The 17,538-nt window shown below is 40.8% G+C and overlaps 1 long non-coding RNA gene across 1 annotated transcript; it reads right to left on the bottom strand.

Moving 5' to 3' along the window:
- Positions 1-9,747: 9,747 nt before the first annotated feature.
- Positions 9,748-16,908, bottom strand: LOC138372927 (uncharacterized). The gene is made up of 3 exons (XR_011230986.1): positions 15,115-16,908; positions 12,707-12,859; positions 9,748-9,883 (listed from the first exon to the last, which is right to left on the bottom strand). It is a non-coding gene; the product is annotated as an uncharacterized lncRNA (long non-coding RNA).
- Between the last annotated feature and the right edge of the window lie 630 nt (positions 16,909-17,538).

Genomic DNA, 17,538 nt, shown 5'->3' with positions numbered 1-17,538 from the left:
AGAGAGAGAGAGAGAGAGAGAGAGAGAGAGAGAGAGAGAGAGAGAGAGAGAGAGAGAGAGAGAGAGAGAGAGAGAGAGAGAGATCAATTAGATACGGAGTTGAGCGATTGAAAGACATACGCGACAAAAAAGTACATATGCTTTCAAGACTATTATATAATAATACATTATGAGATATACCTGGGTATATCTCATAATGCATCTCTCGAACCATATATAGTTAGAAATCCCAGACAGGAAGTATCCCATGTGTAATCTGTCGCGTGGGGGGGGGGGGGATATATTATGCTCGTGTCGTGATCATAAAATATTGCTTCCTGCTGAGATCAGGTCTTGTGGTCCCTGTGTTGCCATATTGTTCCAAACATTGACGTCTGAGAGTTGAGAAATTAACAGACTCGAAGGCCTGAGAGCACCAGGATAAAAAGATATGATTTGTTACTGATTGTCCGCTCATTACACCCTAGAGACCTGCCGGTATGAGGTAGCTTCAGCTGAGTCTGTATGCACTGTATGCAAGGGAGCCGGTCGGTCGAGCGGACAGCACGCTGGACTTGTGATCCTGTGGTCCAGGGTTCGATCCCGGGCGCCGGCGAGAAACAATAGGCAGAGTTTCTTTCACCCTATGCCCCTGTTACCTAGCAGTAAAATAGGTACCTGGGTGTTAGTCAGCTGTCACGGGCTGCTTCCTGGGGGTGGAGGCCTGGTCGAGGACCGGGCCGCGGGGACACTAAAGCCCCGAAATCATCTCAAGATAACCCCGGAACACACACACACACACTCACGCAATTCCTGTGGTGTAGTGGTTAAGATGCTCGTCTGGGATTTCGCGAACGCTTTGTCCTGGGTTCGTATCCTGGCCTGGGAGGATTGACTGGGCGCAAGTCCTTAACTGTAGCCTCTGTTTAACTCAACAGTAAAATGAGTACTTGGTTGTTAAACGATATTTCGCGGAGGTCGTATTCCAGGGACCATAGGATTTAAGGACTTGCCCGAAACGCTACGCGTACTAATGGCTGAAGCTGTACAAGAATGTAAGAACTCTTGTATATATAAATAATTTAATTATAATTTAAAATATCAACACAAATTATATATAGCGCGTGTGTTTTTATGTCTTGAGGTTAATCAAATAATGTCAGAAATTTCATTCATTGTTTTACTATTTTTTACGACTCTTTCCCTAGCCATCGACTTAGATTGGTAGCGATAATCATGCCTTTTGCAGGGTCGGCGTTCGATCCCCCAAGTGGTTAGGTACCGTTTTTTGCACTCATTCCTCATGTCCCTTCCACGTGTTATATACAGTCACCCTGGCTTAGCACTTTCTTCTCATAAGTACCTTACCTTCAGGGGTAGCTCACCGAGATTTTGTTTTGTTAATAAAGGTCTGTATTTAATAAAACAAATACTGTAAGCACTTTATAAAAGTTGGATTATGCATGTGTTACGTCATCTCCAGTTACGTATATTTAAGCTTGGCATTTCATACGCAAATGCTAGAGTTCTCTTTCACTCTATGGTTGGAGGAGTGAAAAGTGTGAAGCATGTGTTAACTACGGGAAGGTCACCATTGTGAACCCCACTTCTCGCCTGCTGAGCAAGAGACAATTCCTAATTACGTAACCCATCAGGCATGTTGCTCCATCACGAGGGTCAATTTCCTGTTGAAAGTTCACTAATATACTGGATACCGCCGGGTCTCAACATTAAAGTAATTCCCGGGAAGGTAATATTTTCCATATATGTTTCAATCTGGCTAATCCATACCAAAGACTGATTTTTTTCAAATGGAGAGGAAACCGGGCATGAATAAAGAAAACGGGCGAGTGAGAAGTAGGAAAACAGGTGCAGGCAGCAAGGGCGGGGAATACACTTAATTAGGAAGAAATAGTGAAAGCCACATATATATATATATATATATATATATATATATATATATATATATATATATATATATATATATTTACAGCTTCCTGAACACATACAAGTAATCAATTTCTGTGACGCGCCTCTTGTCTCAGCAAGGTAAGGTTGGTATATGTTAAGGTCTTCCTCAGTATATCCTAACATTACATGAGCAGCGTCACTAAACATTAGCCTAGTGATGCGGTGACGAAAAATGGCAGTCAAGTCAAAAGGTAATATCAAAATCGAGGGTTTTGATTTTGTTGAGCATATGGACCGTATGAGAGGATGCCATCGAGGTGTTGAATATGTGTGAAGCTATTATGGAGGATTTTCATTTTAACAATCGACTTGAGAATGGTCCAGGACGGACCGAAACGTCGTCGTCCCTTCACCTTCTAGCGTGTGGTCTGGTCAACATTCTTCAGCCACGTTATTGTGACTCATCGCTAGCATTTTCATTTTATTTTTTAACAAAATTAATTACATCCGTATTAATGATGATTCCCTAAAGTTACCTCTAGACCATAGTATTAATCGTTACAGTCTTTGTACAGAGCTATGTTGCCTGATGCTAAGATTCACATCACGCAGGGAACATGTTGGCCAACACTGGCAAACTTTGCATGTATTGCGCGGATAACCTCAAGAACACGAGAGTGGATGAACTTATTGCAAAGCTCCATGTATCTCATAGCAGCGCGTCTTAAGGATCTAGTGAAGGCGACGTGACTCCACACCCGGGAAGCGATGACTCCACACCCGGGAAGCGACGTGACTCCACACCCGGGAAGCGACGTGACTCCACACCCGGGAAGCGACGTGACTCCACACCCGGGAAGCGACGCGACTCCACACCCGGGAAGCAACGTGACTCCACACCCGGGAAGCGACGTGACTCCACACCCGGGAAGCGACGTGACTCCACACCCGGGAAGCAACGTGACTCCACACCCGGGAAGCGACGTGACTCCACACCCGGGAAGCGATGTGACTCCACACCCGGGAAGCGACATGACTCCACACCCGGGAAGCGATGTGACTCCACACCCGGGAAGCGACATGACTCCACACCCGGGAAGCGATGTGACTCCACACCCGGGAAGCGACATGACTCCACACCCGGGAAGCGATGTGACTCCACACCCGGGAAGCGACATGACTCCACACCCGGGAAGCGACATGACTCCACACCCGGGAAGCGATGACTCCACACCCGGGAAGCGACGTGACTCCACACCCGGGAAGCGATGTGACTCCACACCCGGGAAGCGATGACTCCACACCCGGGAAGCGATGTGACTCCACACCCGGGAAGCGATGACTCCACACCCGGGAAGCGATGTGACTCCACACCCGGGAAGCGATGTGACTCCACACCCGGGAAGCGATGACTCCACACCCGGGAAGCGACGCGACTCCACATCCGGGAAGCAACGTGACTCCACACCCGGGAAGCAACGTGACTCCACATCCGGGAAGCAACGTGACTCCACACCCGGGAAGCAACGTGACTCCACACCCGGGAAGCAACGTGACTCCACATCCGGGAAGCAACGTGACTCCACACCCGGGAAGCAACGTGACTCCACACCCGGGAAGCAACGTGACTCCACACCCGGGAAGCAACCTGACTCACTCTCACTACTTCTTATTCATCGCTCATCACATGATGAAACATACTAGAGAAGAGCAGGACTAGAGAGGATACGAGCACTACGTGCCAAACAGCCTTTTCGAATGGAGAGATTCCCGCTGATTCACGCACTCTGTATTGTTTGCTACTCACTCCTCACTTGTTCCTCACTCTTCACCTGTTACTCCTCACTAGTTCCTCACTCCTGACCCATCATTGGACGGCATGAAGCTCATGATGTGTCACTCCTGACCTTGTTACACTTTTCTTGCCCTGTCACCTATCCCTCCAAGCCCTCCCCACCCCCACACCCACATCCTGCCCCCACTTTCTACCCACCCCACCCCACCCTCGAACCATCACCCACCCATCTACACTCTCACCCTCACACTACTCACCCCCCACTAACATCACTCCCCCGCTCTCACAAAAAACCCTCTCACATTCATTCCCTCCTTCGCTATGTGGATATGATACAATATACAATATATATCTAAAGAATGACCCGTATGTATTTGCAAGACTTTATCAAACCATTTGACAGCAGCGAGTCCAGTGTGGTACCGGCCTCGGTCACCTGTGGGCGAGTCTTAATACTCGCCCACAATATTAATACTTAATACAACGGTCTTAATACTTACCTGTTAGTGACTTACAGGAAGTATGATCTGGTGCTTTACGACCCGCCTACAAACCTAACTATACCTGTTACGTTATACGTTCAAGTATTCTGATGTTCGAATTGTTTATCGAATCTGGCTTTAAAGATTCGTTTTTAGATGTTTTTTTTAGGTGAAGATTTTTGTTTTAGATGGCGGTGGCTTCCACAACTTCTTCTAGTGTGTTCCACTTGTTGACAAGTACTGGTACAGAGAACAATTATTTATTTACATTAATTCCACTCATTTGCGTTTACAGCTTCCACTTACGTCCTCTCTTTAGAGACTGTCCTCGTGGTGACCTACTGATCAGGTTTTAAGTGTTGCTACCAAACACTGCAAGTGTCTAAGACTGGCAAATCGAAATTTGAATCAGAAAGAAATCAAGAAAATTTGTCCAAGCGCGTGGGAAGAGTCAATGGTCGTTCTTAATGATATCTTGGCCTCGTAGCCTGATGGTTCAGCGAATTATCGCGCAGCATCGAACTTAACCACTGAGCGATAGAGACAAATTAATTAGGTTTCAGATATGTTAAGCCAAGTGTCTGAAGACAGGATATCAAACGTACAAATTGAAGAAAGATCCTCAGATAATCACTTGGAGTCAATAGGCTCCAAGTCGACAAGGGATGAATGACTCAATGCCAGAATTCAATGCGATAATTCCTGCCTGTCGTGTACTTCATGACTACGTTGTTAACTCAAGACAGACCTGGAACAGTCATTAATATTCCCACTAAGCTCCTAGACTTGGCCTAATGAAAACACTGATCGATTGATTGGTCTAATTTATTCAAAACCATTTGCACGCTTTTGGGTCTTTTTTTATAGTACCTTATGTTCCTTGTCTTGGTTTACAGATTGCATTATCATACATTATACGGGAGATTAATGTGTGTTAAACATATTCTGAACGCAAGAAGACATCGAACAACAACACACATAAACATATATAAACACAATTTGTGTGAACAAATCCACAAGGGCCGTGACGAGGATCCTCGTCACGGCCCTTGTGGATTTGTTCATTTGATGCATCACGTTAGTGTGATCTCTGTGTGTAACAATTTGTGTGTTTATATGAAGCAAGTGAGTCAGAGGTCATCGTGTAAGTCAAAACTACCTTTTGCCTTAAAGTCATGAGAGACCTTACATCTCCTGCATTGCTCAGAGACAAATTATTTAGTGCAGCACCCTGTTGACTGGTGCCGACATACTAACACACTCGTTTTATGATAAATGGCTGAGCAACAATGCCTACAATCTCATTAAACTTAACATTCCTTTTAAGTGCAATCTACCTGTCTCTGATATTCCTCTTTATCTGTACCCCACCATTCAAGTATCATACACACCTGTCACCAAGAAAGATAATGAGAATCTTGCTCTTCTCAAAGCTGTCACACTCGAAACAATTGTCTCCTCCATCGAGAATTTAAGATCTCACGAGCACTGTGTCTACACCGACGGCTCAGTCCAATCTTCTACTGGACGGACTGCAGCAGCATGTAGGTTTTATAGAAATAATATTTGCACAAAGACTGTCAGTGTCAGGTTAAACAACTGGCTGACCTCCACACAAGCAGAACTAGCAGCATTACAACTAGCTACCAGTACGTTAAAAAAACATTGGAGGAGGAATAATATTTTGTGATTCAAAGTCTGCTCTTCAAGCAATCGAAAACTTCTCCTGGAAGATCGACAGCAAGAACCTCATACTACTAATTATAAATGATCTAATTGCTGCACAGAGTAAAGGGTCTCGAATCTCTTTTATATGGATACCTTCACACATAAATATAACCCATCATAATGAGACAGACATTGCAGCCAAATTAGCGTGCAACAAAGATGAAGTTGAATTAGATCTAGGTATCCCCATCTCTACTGTCAAAACTGTATTGGTTCAAACACTCCGGTCTGATAGGAAAGAATTTACTGACTCCCAACGACCTGAAAGTACTAGTATTAAAAGCTATGATTTGTTCAGATCTGAAACCTATATCTATGGGCAACACAAAACATCCACCAGACTGTGTGACACAGTGGTTGCCAGGATCAGGTTGGGTTACCGTTACCTGTGGCAGGTGGCTAAAGGTGACTGATCTCCCAAACCTGAGTACTCCAGGTGCGCAGGATTGAAGTCATGCCGCAGTTCCTGCTCTGTGAGCAGGAACTGCGGCATGATCTCCCACACTACATCACCGAATGCCCAGTTATTAGACCTTTCAGACCAGTTGGCATGAGGTACCTGGAGCCTTGCAATTACTTTATTCACTCTCGTATTCATGAGGATATCCTCATATTGCACCCAAAATTTGCCAGTGCAGGCTACTAAACATATGTATGACTAACCTTGTATGACTAACCATCCTGTGAGATGGGGACATTTATTACTACTGCTACCTTATTCACTCTTGTGTTGATGATATCCTCAAAATGCATCCGGAGTCTGGCAGTGCAGACTGCACATCACATGCCTCTGTATGACTAACCATCCTTTGTGATGGGGATTTTTTAGCATCACCTAGTTAGTTTTTTTTGACTCACTGTACTCCACTACATATAGTCTAGGGTAGCTGCACTAATGCAGATGTACCTCATGTATTAATAATAATAGTAAAAAAAGGCAGTTCAGTATACGACGGACGTCTAAAGCGCTGGTTTCTGAAGATAAGGCTCGCTCTTCAAACAAACGTAGTTATATATCAAAGTTGACAAAGTTGTCACAAAGTTGACAAAGATAGACTCCTTCAGGTAAGGTGGAAACAGATGAACCAGAGGAATGTAAGGAAGTACTTGAGGGGAAGTGAACACGTGGAGAGGGTCTGGATCATAAATTGCTGGAGGTAAAAACAGTCCACAACTTAATAAGCAGATCAGAAGAAGATTTCAGATCAAAATCAGAAGAAATTTCGAATAGAGTTGTACCAGATGCCTGATTGTAAAGTGATGAGATCAAAGGGTATTCCTTTCCTTCAGAAGGTGGGACTTGGGAGCTGATATTCGACTCTGAACAGTTAGGTGGGCACACACAAAGTCCTTCATAGACGGTCAATGTGCAGCACACCCGTCTCCACCAGTCTCCACCCGTCTAACTGGTCTGTCCGGTCTTGCCAGTCTATCTGTCAGGTATTTCCGGGATGAAATCCTCGCATCAGTTCTCACAAACTTTCATTCATTTTTGTTTTTACTGCAACTGGTTAGCCTCAAGAATACGTGGGAGTTATCTAAGATGTTGGTTCTATCTCAATCAATAGTGGAGTGAGATGCTGCTCCTCTCTCACCAGCCACTAGGACTCTTCGGTACATCAACAACCTCGCCTCTTGCAGGTCAGCGTTCGATTCCCGATGGTGTAAGTAGTTGGGGGATCGTTCCATGGCTCTGTTACCCAATCCCAGCCCCTAACCTTGTCCTCGTATTCCTTCCGTGGGCTGTACAGTCATCCTGGCTTAATGTTTTCTCTTATAATTCTTTTATAATAAAACATTTGATCTGTTCATGATATTGTACTTATCGACTTATATTATCACTCCATGATATACACCTCAATAGACCAGACTGGGTAGGGAAATATGTTAATAGTTTACACAAATAATGTTTGGTCGTGTAAATCATGCTGTCCGGATACAAGTTCACTTATTAGTTAAGCTTTACAGGTCACTACTAATTATGTGCTCCGGGGTCGTAGACATAAGTGCCCCGGTTCGACTCCCGCCTAAGGCAGAAATAAATGGGCAGAATTTATTTCATCTGATGCACCTGTTCACCTAGCATTAATAGGTACCTGGGAGTTAGACAACTGCTACGTGCTGCTTCCCGAGGATGCGTGTGTGTGTGTGTGTGTGTGTGTGTACGTGTTAGAGAGAAATATATGTAGTAAACATAACAAAAAATAAATTGGTTAGAAAGGCGGGGTCCAAGAGCTAATAGCTCAGTTCTGCGGGCACAAAAAATAATAAATACACACCACTAATATTTTCACAATAAATTTTCATGCAATCATTGATTTGAGATTAATATTTATCTATTTACTATGGCAACGAGAACGTCCTTGGGTCGTTAATTAGAAGATCTAGTAAGACTTGGCAACTGTTTTCCTTGGTTTATATAACAGCATGATGGGAACTGTCATCGCCAAAAGTCCTCTGCGGGCTCGCCATAGCCCGTGCTACGTGGAACGTTTGTTCCGAGTAGCTGAATCTATAACAACATATAACCGCTGTCATATCCCACTTTACGCTGTCGGCCAGTTGGTCGGTGGTCCGCTCCTAGACTCCCGTTTGCGCTCTAAGGTATTACTTAGTATGGTGGCCACGTCAAATTTATGCAGCAGGGATATATATATATATATATATATATATATATATATATATATATATATATATATATATATATATATATATATATATATATATATATATATATATATATATGTCGTACTTAGTAGCCAGAACGCACTTCTCAGCCTACTATGCAAGGCCCGATTTGCCTAATAAGCCAAGTTTTCATGAATTAATTGTTTTTCGACTACCTAACCTACCTAACCTAACCTAACCTAACTTTTTCGGCTACCTAACCTAACCTAACCTATAAAGATAGGTTAGGTTAGGTTAGGTAGGGTTGGTTAGGTTCGGTCATATATCTACGTTAATTTTAACTCCAATAAAAAAAAATTTACCTCACACATTATGAAATGGGTAGCTTTATCATTTCATAAGAAAAAAAATAGAGAAAATATATTTATTCAGGAAAACTTGGCTTATTAGGCAAATTGGGCCTTGCATAGTAGGCCAAAAAGTGCGTTCTGGCTACTAGGTACGACATATATATATATATATATATATATATATATATATATATATATATATATATATATATATATATATATATATATATACCCCGAGAGCTATACCTATAGTTCTCTTTGTATTTACACTGAGAGTTTACTTCAGTCCTTGAAAATGTCCTAGACTTAAGTATATTTGTTGATTAGTTAGTAGGCTATTGCGGCGGCTTTAATAACTCTCCCCCAGTGGATAGGCCTAGTTTAAGCCCAATTTCAAGCCAAATTTATGACTTTTGTTATCAAACAGCATTCATTAATTAATCTAAATGTCACTCAATTATTTTCATAAAATATTTCAGTTACGATGATTATTAATATCTTCATTAACAAAACTAATATAAAATTTTAGCTAATCGTAGTAATTCAATTAGGCCATATTGCCGTGAGGCTGCTGCTTACACTAATTGTCACACAAGATAAAGGATCACACATAAGACAATAGTTTAATTGTTGATTTGAACAATCGTATGTATTTCCTGAGGTTACAATCTACTACACTGGGTTTTTGTTTTGTCTTGAGTGGTCCCAATAGACTAGTGTGAGAGGGCGAGAGGATGCGCTTGATGGTGGTGATGGTGATGATGGTGGTGATGGTGATGGTGGTGGTGCTGCAAGCCACAGTTGTCGACGCCGTCCCGATCCGTCGTGGAGGACTTAAGGGCGGTCGTCGTGGTTTTCGGGGAGGTCATCGTCGCGCCCAACGAGCGCGTCTGAGGGCGCTGTATGCTAGGAGACGCCTCTTCCGGGACTACTTCGACTACTATGACTACTAACGCTTAGACTACTGACTCGTATAGTCACCCGAGCAGAAGCTTAAGTCACCTTACTTGCTACACCAAATTGCAAAACCGAAAAATGTGTATAAATTTAAAATATCAACATCTTGTAATGCCAAAATATGTATGAATGAAAATTCTTTAATCATAGGTATTGGTAAAGCAGGGCATTAGCCATAAAGCACAAAAATAATCATAAAGCAGGCCATTAGCAAAGATGGTGCATATCTAGCTGGATGAGGAGTGTTCAGTTTGATCTATGAAGTAACTTGTGTTCAATCAGCCAGGCGCTTGTAACTAAGTTGGTTCATTACCACATCCGAAATGTTAAGGTTTACATCCCAGCTGATGGTCTTTTATCTTTTGAGTAAACTCATGAGCGCTCTATAGGCTCTAGGTTCGTACGCTTATGGTTAGACAAAACCTCATTGAATTAGACGCATGTTGAAAGCATTAAGAATGGGCTGTTACGTAGAGCAGCATTAGGGCTGATATAACTTATTTTTGTTTTTATTTTAAATATATGTGTATATAATGTATAATATATATATTTTTTTATTTATAAAAAAAAATGATTTTTATTCACCCCATCAGCCTAACCACACGCGATAACTACATGTGTCCTGTGGTTAGTTATCGGGTATCTTGAAGACTCCTACTGAATCCTTACTCTTTGCGAGGTTGCCGTTATCAGCTTCGTCCAGGATAATTCCGTCAATTTTGACTACGATAACCCTTATAATTTCGTTTTGTCCTCGATAATTCCTGTATGTCAGTTTAGTCCTCCATGTCTTTCTGTAAGCTTTGCCTACAATAATTCTTGTTTAGTCCGTTTTGTCCACGAGAATTCTTGTCTGTTTCGCCCACGATAATTTCTTTTTGTTTTGTCCACGATAGTTTCCATCTTTTTTGTTCACAACAATTCCACTCTGTTTTGTCCACAATAATCGCGATGATTCATAACTTTGTTTTGTCCAGGATGATTCCTGTATAATTTGTCCACGATTATTTCTGTCTGTTTTGTCCACGATAATTCATGTCTGTTTTGTACACGATAATTCATGTCGGTTTTGTATATCTTGAGGTTATCTTGAGTTGATTTCGGGGCTTTAGTGTCCCCGCGGCCCGGTCCTTGACCAGGCCTCCACCCCCAGGAAGCAGCCCGTGACAGCTGACTAACACCCAGGTACCTATTTACTGCTAGGTAACAGGGGCATTCAGGGTGAAAGAAACTTTGCTCATTTGTTTCTGCCTCGTGCGGGAATCGAACCCGCGCCACAGAATTACGAGTCCTGCGCGCTATCCACCAGGCTACGAGGCCCCATAAACGATAATTCCTGTTTGTTTTCTACAAGATAATTCCTATCTCTATCTTTTTCCCCAATAATTCCCAAGCTTCCCATACTTCATCAAGTACAACAAGCTGACAGGTCAGGGGGCTCGTAATTTTTCTTAACTGCACCTCAAGTTATTTTGAAATGTAAGTGTTATCTTAAGCCAAATATTTCCACTTGCAAAAATTTTTGAAGAAACAAATTCTACAAAATTTCAGAATAATTGGAAACTGGGTTCTTTGGGTGCAGGTGAGAACAGAAGTTAGGGCAGGTGTTGGGTTGTAGTTATTTCATAGTTTACTGCAAAGTGTGTTGTTTACTTGTGTTAATTTGTTTGTTGAGACAATCTTCGCGGAGGAAAATAAATTATTCACGAGTTTTATAACATCCAAATTTTGGAATTTATTTAATAGACAAACTCTACACCAACGTTTTTCAACCAGTTGGTGTAGAGTTTTCAACCAGTTGGTTCAAATATATATATAAATATATATATATATATATATATATATATATATATATATATATATATATATATATATATATATATATATTTATATATTTATATTATAGCACACGTGAAAGCGGTGGTGCTGCTTCTTTCAGGGAATCGCAGAAAATTATTAAATACAGAGGTCTAGCACACTGCTACAGCTTTGTTCCGATCGGCTCGGAGACCCTCGGTTCGTGGGGAAAATGTGCATTGAAGTTCCTGAAGGAATTGGGGGACAAATTGATCAGCGCTACAAAAGACCAGAGAGCAAAAAAATTCTTGTTCCAGCGCCTCAGTGTTGCGATTCAGAGGGGAAATGCCTGTTGCGTCTTGGGCACTAGTCCAACTTCAGAGGAATTCGAAGAAGTGTTTGACTTGCAACAATGATCGAACCCGTCTGTGACATTCATCAATGTTTCCCATTGTTGTGTTTTTCAAGAGATCCATAACCTTTAAGCACCTTTTTGCATTATTATTTTTGTATCAACCCATGTATATCTTGTAACCATCAAATGCATAATAAAGCACAAAAAATATAAAAGGAAGGGGGTGGTAGGAGAAAAGCACACAGAAACTGTATTGAAGGGGATCTAAACATTCCCTCTAATGCGTTATGCGTGGTTTCCTCCGAGGCTATGGGTCCCCCTTCTTCCAGCTAGAGGTGGTACTCCCTTCTATGATTTAAAAAAAAAAAAAAAAAAAAAAATATATATATATATATATATATATATATATATATATATATATATATATATATATATATATATATATATATATATATATATATATATATAATATAGTCTAAAACTTATTGTGTAAAAATTTCAGCACCTTGTTCAGTGTGGCGGGAGTTAAAAAAAGTTGAAAACCTCTGCTATATTCACTACTTTCATGGTTTGAATATTTGATGTTGTGGCTGTGAACATGTTGACAGCAGTCACTGTTCTACGGTCATTATGTTCTGACAGTCGCATGTTACATGTTAGGTATAGCCAGCCACCAAGCTGCCAATAACATAGGGGCGCAAATAGTATAGTGTAGGCTACCAACCTTGACGCTTCCTGGTGGCGGTTCCTGGGGCAGTGTCCCCGTGGCCCTCAGCAGCCCAGCGGCTCATATGAGACAATCATCGTGGTGGCACTGCCCAGCGGCTCAGTCCAGCGGCTCATCAGGCTCCCTGTCTTACACTGTATCCATACTTCACTGCTTGGGCATGAAGGAAAATGTGGTGAACGAATACGCTGTGTAGACTAAAACCATTAACAGTAACTCATCAGCCATTCTATAACATTCAATACTGGAAATTATGATTTGCCTCTAATGCGTATTAGAGGCAAGCCGTAATTTCTCAAGAAGTTCTATCCACCATGAACAGTCTTATCAGGGGATATACTTCACAAGCAACTAACCGCTGCCTAGAGGGATTTTTAGACTTTCTCCTGACTGCTACTAAAATACAAAGGAATTAAGTGATCCACACCCATGTCGTATAAATTATCAACCACACTTCCATGGATATCAACACTTTATTCTTCTGGGTACTAGGAGACTCGAACTACTAATAACACGAGAGGGAGACAGAAGCTTCCAGAAATTAGTTGCTTATGTAATCGTTCCTTCTTATGACCGTTCATAGCATGGTGGATCAGTCTCCCACTCGTGGGGTTGCTGGTTCGAGTCTCCTAAATATCTAAATTTCACATCAGACATTTAGTAGTATTACAGTAAATCAAAGGCTGCTCCTAGTCTATAGGTTATCTACGCTATTGTTTATAGGAACTGACCGTAGGGGCGCTTACGAATTTTATCTATTTAGTAATATATAGCATAAATATCTTACATCAATTTACAAGTGAAATACTACATTACATACAGTTTATATAATCCTCAGTAACCCAATGGTTCATATCATCACAGAGTATTATCCTTAAATCCCACATGTTATTTATATTTGATCCTGCCTTGTAAAAACTTCAATATTTTGTCTACTGAGTAACCCTTATGCCTGCCATCAACACACACAAAATGTAAACAGAAAGTAGCATAATTATTGCATTCTTAATTTTCCTGCATTTTATGTCAGTATTTAATATTAAAAACCCTATTAAATCCACTCTAATGCTTTGTCTACATAATGCTTCAATAGATCCAGAGAATTATATAAACTATATGTGGTAAATCCCTTGTAATTTGATATATATATGAACTTTATATTGTATATTATTTAATAAAGAAAAAAATAGATATCGCAGATTAGGAAGTTGCGCGATACTGTGTTTAAACCTTTGCAGTGGAGGGAGATTTCTTTTCTACTCAAGGAATATCAAACTTATCCAACAACGGACTATTATATGACCAACATTTCCTTAGATGTTAAGGACGTTTTGCTGACTCACTCTATACCAAAGAAAACCTGGAACTTCTGGTAATTAATTTTTTTATTAAACTAGGAAGAATGAGGCAACATATAGGAAATAGTGTTGGTAGAACACGATAGCGTTCTACCTTACGCTGTCTTCACAGCGCCATTGTGGAGAATCCTAGGCTGGTCAAAACGAACTTTATGAATACGGCTTCGTGGAACTGAATCACCTATCCTCGCTTTTCCCTTGAGCCCAGACCTGGCCGCATAATATTATGAAATCTGAAGGTCCAACTTCGGTGTACGAGGCTACAAGATGAAAGCCTGCTGGTTAGAAGGGCAACTTAAATATTCGACTTTCCTGTATCTTTTTAAATAATAATATTAGAATTATTTTATGAATAATGCAGCCCATCCTCCTGTTTTAGTAGTACTAGTACTACGTTTTGGTAGTAACGATGAGGACATACTTCGACGTACAACGTAATTGGAACGTTGAAATCCCCTTATCGGTCTGCCTAATGGGAACCGGTCGGTACTAATTTGAGCAAGACGTTTACATATGTTTCTGTGTGGGATGTGCCCTTTGTACCGTCGAGTGGAACTATTACTCGCATACACGAATAGTATTGGAAAGTGGACAATGTTCGTTTCAATAAATGTACTTGTGGAGCAGGCAAAGGTTGTTTCAATGGTTCAAGAACAGTGAAAATGGAACTTCACTGAAATATCCCTTCAGCAGTGCCCATGGCAGGTCACTATATAAAATTTATCTACAATGGACAACTGAAAACTTTTTTCAAGTGTGGGTATACTGGTAACTTGGCTGCTGCCTGCCAGGTGGAGGCAACAGAACGTATCAACATTTGTCGTGAACATGACCTTCCGCCATTAATTGAGGACAGTATATCAGGAAATGAACCCACTGTTGTAAGTGCTGCAGCTCCAGGTGAGGTGGGTGAAGCAACCCAAAACTCTGTTCGTGAAACGTCTCTCGAAGTGAGGACGAGTGAGGACGGTGCAGGTGATTTAGGTCAGAACGATAAAGGTAAAGCCGACAAGAACGGTACAGGCGACACTGCTCAGGACGGCATACCTGCTGTCATCAGACCTGGTGAGGTAAGTCAGGACAATGTACATGTGGACGCCCATAACACAGTCACTACAGCTGCCCTGAGCTGCGATGCTGAAGCTGGTGTTGACCCTGGTGAGGTGACGATAGAACAAGTGATTGGTTGTCAACTGGATGTCGAGGATGACCCCATGGGTGAAAGTGACAAAGAAATGTCTGTGCAGAGGGTAACTCCAACCTCTTCTGTAAGGTCTGGGAGAAAGGGTAAGGGTCGCGTGAAAGCTGGGGGTGTTAAAGCTACTTGTGTAACCAGTCATGTTAAGACACGTGGGGAAAAAATTAACCCAGAATACGTATCTAAAACGTATGAAGGACTGTGCCGCTAAATTAAAAGTCTGTGAACAAATTTAGCAGGTCATTGCCGTTGAAGTTCACCGTGACCAAGGTCACGGTGAGTTCCTGAAGCGAGGGCACAGTACAACCAGTGACTGGTTGTTAACGATGTTAACGATGTTAACGATGACAACGGTAATGGGTAGTGTGATGTTGTAGAACATGAATAGAATCGAGCCGTGGAGCAAAATATTAAACTTAAATTACGAAAACGGAAAAATGACGCTCATTGTCGAGTGAGATAATGATGGATAAAGAATAATTAATAAAAAAATGATTTTATTTGTCCATTTTGTCTTTCCAACGCTACGATACTTCTTGTTGCTGGTTATGCAGACGAAAGCACTGTTTTTGTGTCGACAAAAGACTCAGTGGTGAATGTTCAGGATGAGTTAGACAACTTTGAGAGGGCAACAGGTGCTGTCATTAACAAGACCAAAACATATGATGGGGCTTAGCAGTTGGTGTAATAAAGTTAACCGGACAGGTTCATGGTTCAAGGCAGTGGAGTCTATCAAGGCTCACAGGATTTGCTGGTGTCAAACATATGGAACAACATTGGTTACGAATTGTTAAGTACTATGTAGAAATATAATAGTAGCTACGAATATTTTGTCAAATAGGAAATTAACCCTGTTTCAGAAGACTGTAGTAATCAATTGCAAAATTTTGTCTGAAGATTTTTGTCTCACGGTTTTCCAGTTGATAAGAAAATTGCTATGGAGATTGACAAAACTATTCTCATATATATGTATGGTGTGGTAGATACCAATTAAACGGACTAAACTATGTAAAGGTAAGAAAGAAGGTGGAATATGGATTCTGAATGTGTACCATAAGTCATTGACTATCTTATGTGTTACCTTTAGAAAGGAAATAATACAAAGGAATAGTGTAAATACTTTAGCATATTATTTTTGTAAAATACGTGTTAACTACTTGATACATATGCGAGAGTACACTGACCTTGCCTTTATTTCACCCCAACCTTTACTCTTGTGCCATTGATGTTCTCAGGCGGTTTTGCAATTATGATTTTTTTTAATGATGATTAAAAATACATGTATGTGTTTACACATGTATGTAAACACATGTGTGATGTTCTGCTCCCACATATAGTTCCTAGAGTAGAGGAGGCATCTCCACTTTTTAACTGGCGAGTAATATGGGCAAACCTTCATGTTAAATGTATTGTCCCAAAACAACGTGAACTATTGTATCTCTATATTCACGAGACCCTCCCTACTAATGATAGGTTATTGTAGATGGGCATTAAGGACATCAATAGGTGTGACCAATGACCTGAAATTGAGAATAATATGCATATATTATATTTCTGTAAGCAGAAAGTTGTTCTTGTAAACTTAATAAATGAGTAAATGCAGAATAAAAATGCATCAATGCATTTGAATAATGCATCAATGAATTAATCAATGCAGAATGAAATGCATTGAATTTATATTTTCTGTATAGGCCACTTTGTTCTATCAGTTATATAGTTCAAGGAGAGGAAGAGTGAGAGAGGCGTTCTCTGGCCTGTATTGTGAGTCATGATTCTTGTCGGCTTGGGTAACAGCTATTTCAAACACATAACCTCTCTGACACTGCTGCTGGATCATGACGGCAAGTTTTCTGGGAAAAGTTCACTTGAATACTGGATATTGTCAGGTTTCAACGAGGGAAAATGAGTAAAGGAGAAGTATGAAAAAACTGTTTCAAAATGTGTTTTTTTTTTAATTATATAATTGGATTTTAATCTAGTTTAATCTGGATTTTAATCGAGCTCTGCAACAATTAAAACTTTTATTACGTGAATTATGTATTAAACACAACTTGCCTTAACAAGTTGAAAAGCTAGCTAAGGATTTGCTATTTTGCTAGCTAAGGATTTTGTTAATTTGGTAGCCAGCTAGCAAATTTATTCCGAAATAAATTTGAAAATAAAAAGATACGGCCTGTAATTGTAACTCAAACTTATCTGGTTTGTAGTTAAAAACTAATTGTAGTGTCCCCTTCAAACCTTCAGTTCAGGCAGTCGATGAAAACGGGCTTTTG

The sequence above is a fragment of the Procambarus clarkii genome, chromosome 40, assembly GCF_040958095.1.
Source record: "Procambarus clarkii isolate CNS0578487 chromosome 40, FALCON_Pclarkii_2.0, whole genome shotgun sequence".
NCBI classification, from domain to species: Eukaryota; Metazoa; Arthropoda; class Malacostraca; order Decapoda; family Cambaridae; genus Procambarus; species Procambarus clarkii.
This window is presented reverse-complemented; position numbering and strand designations above follow the sequence as displayed.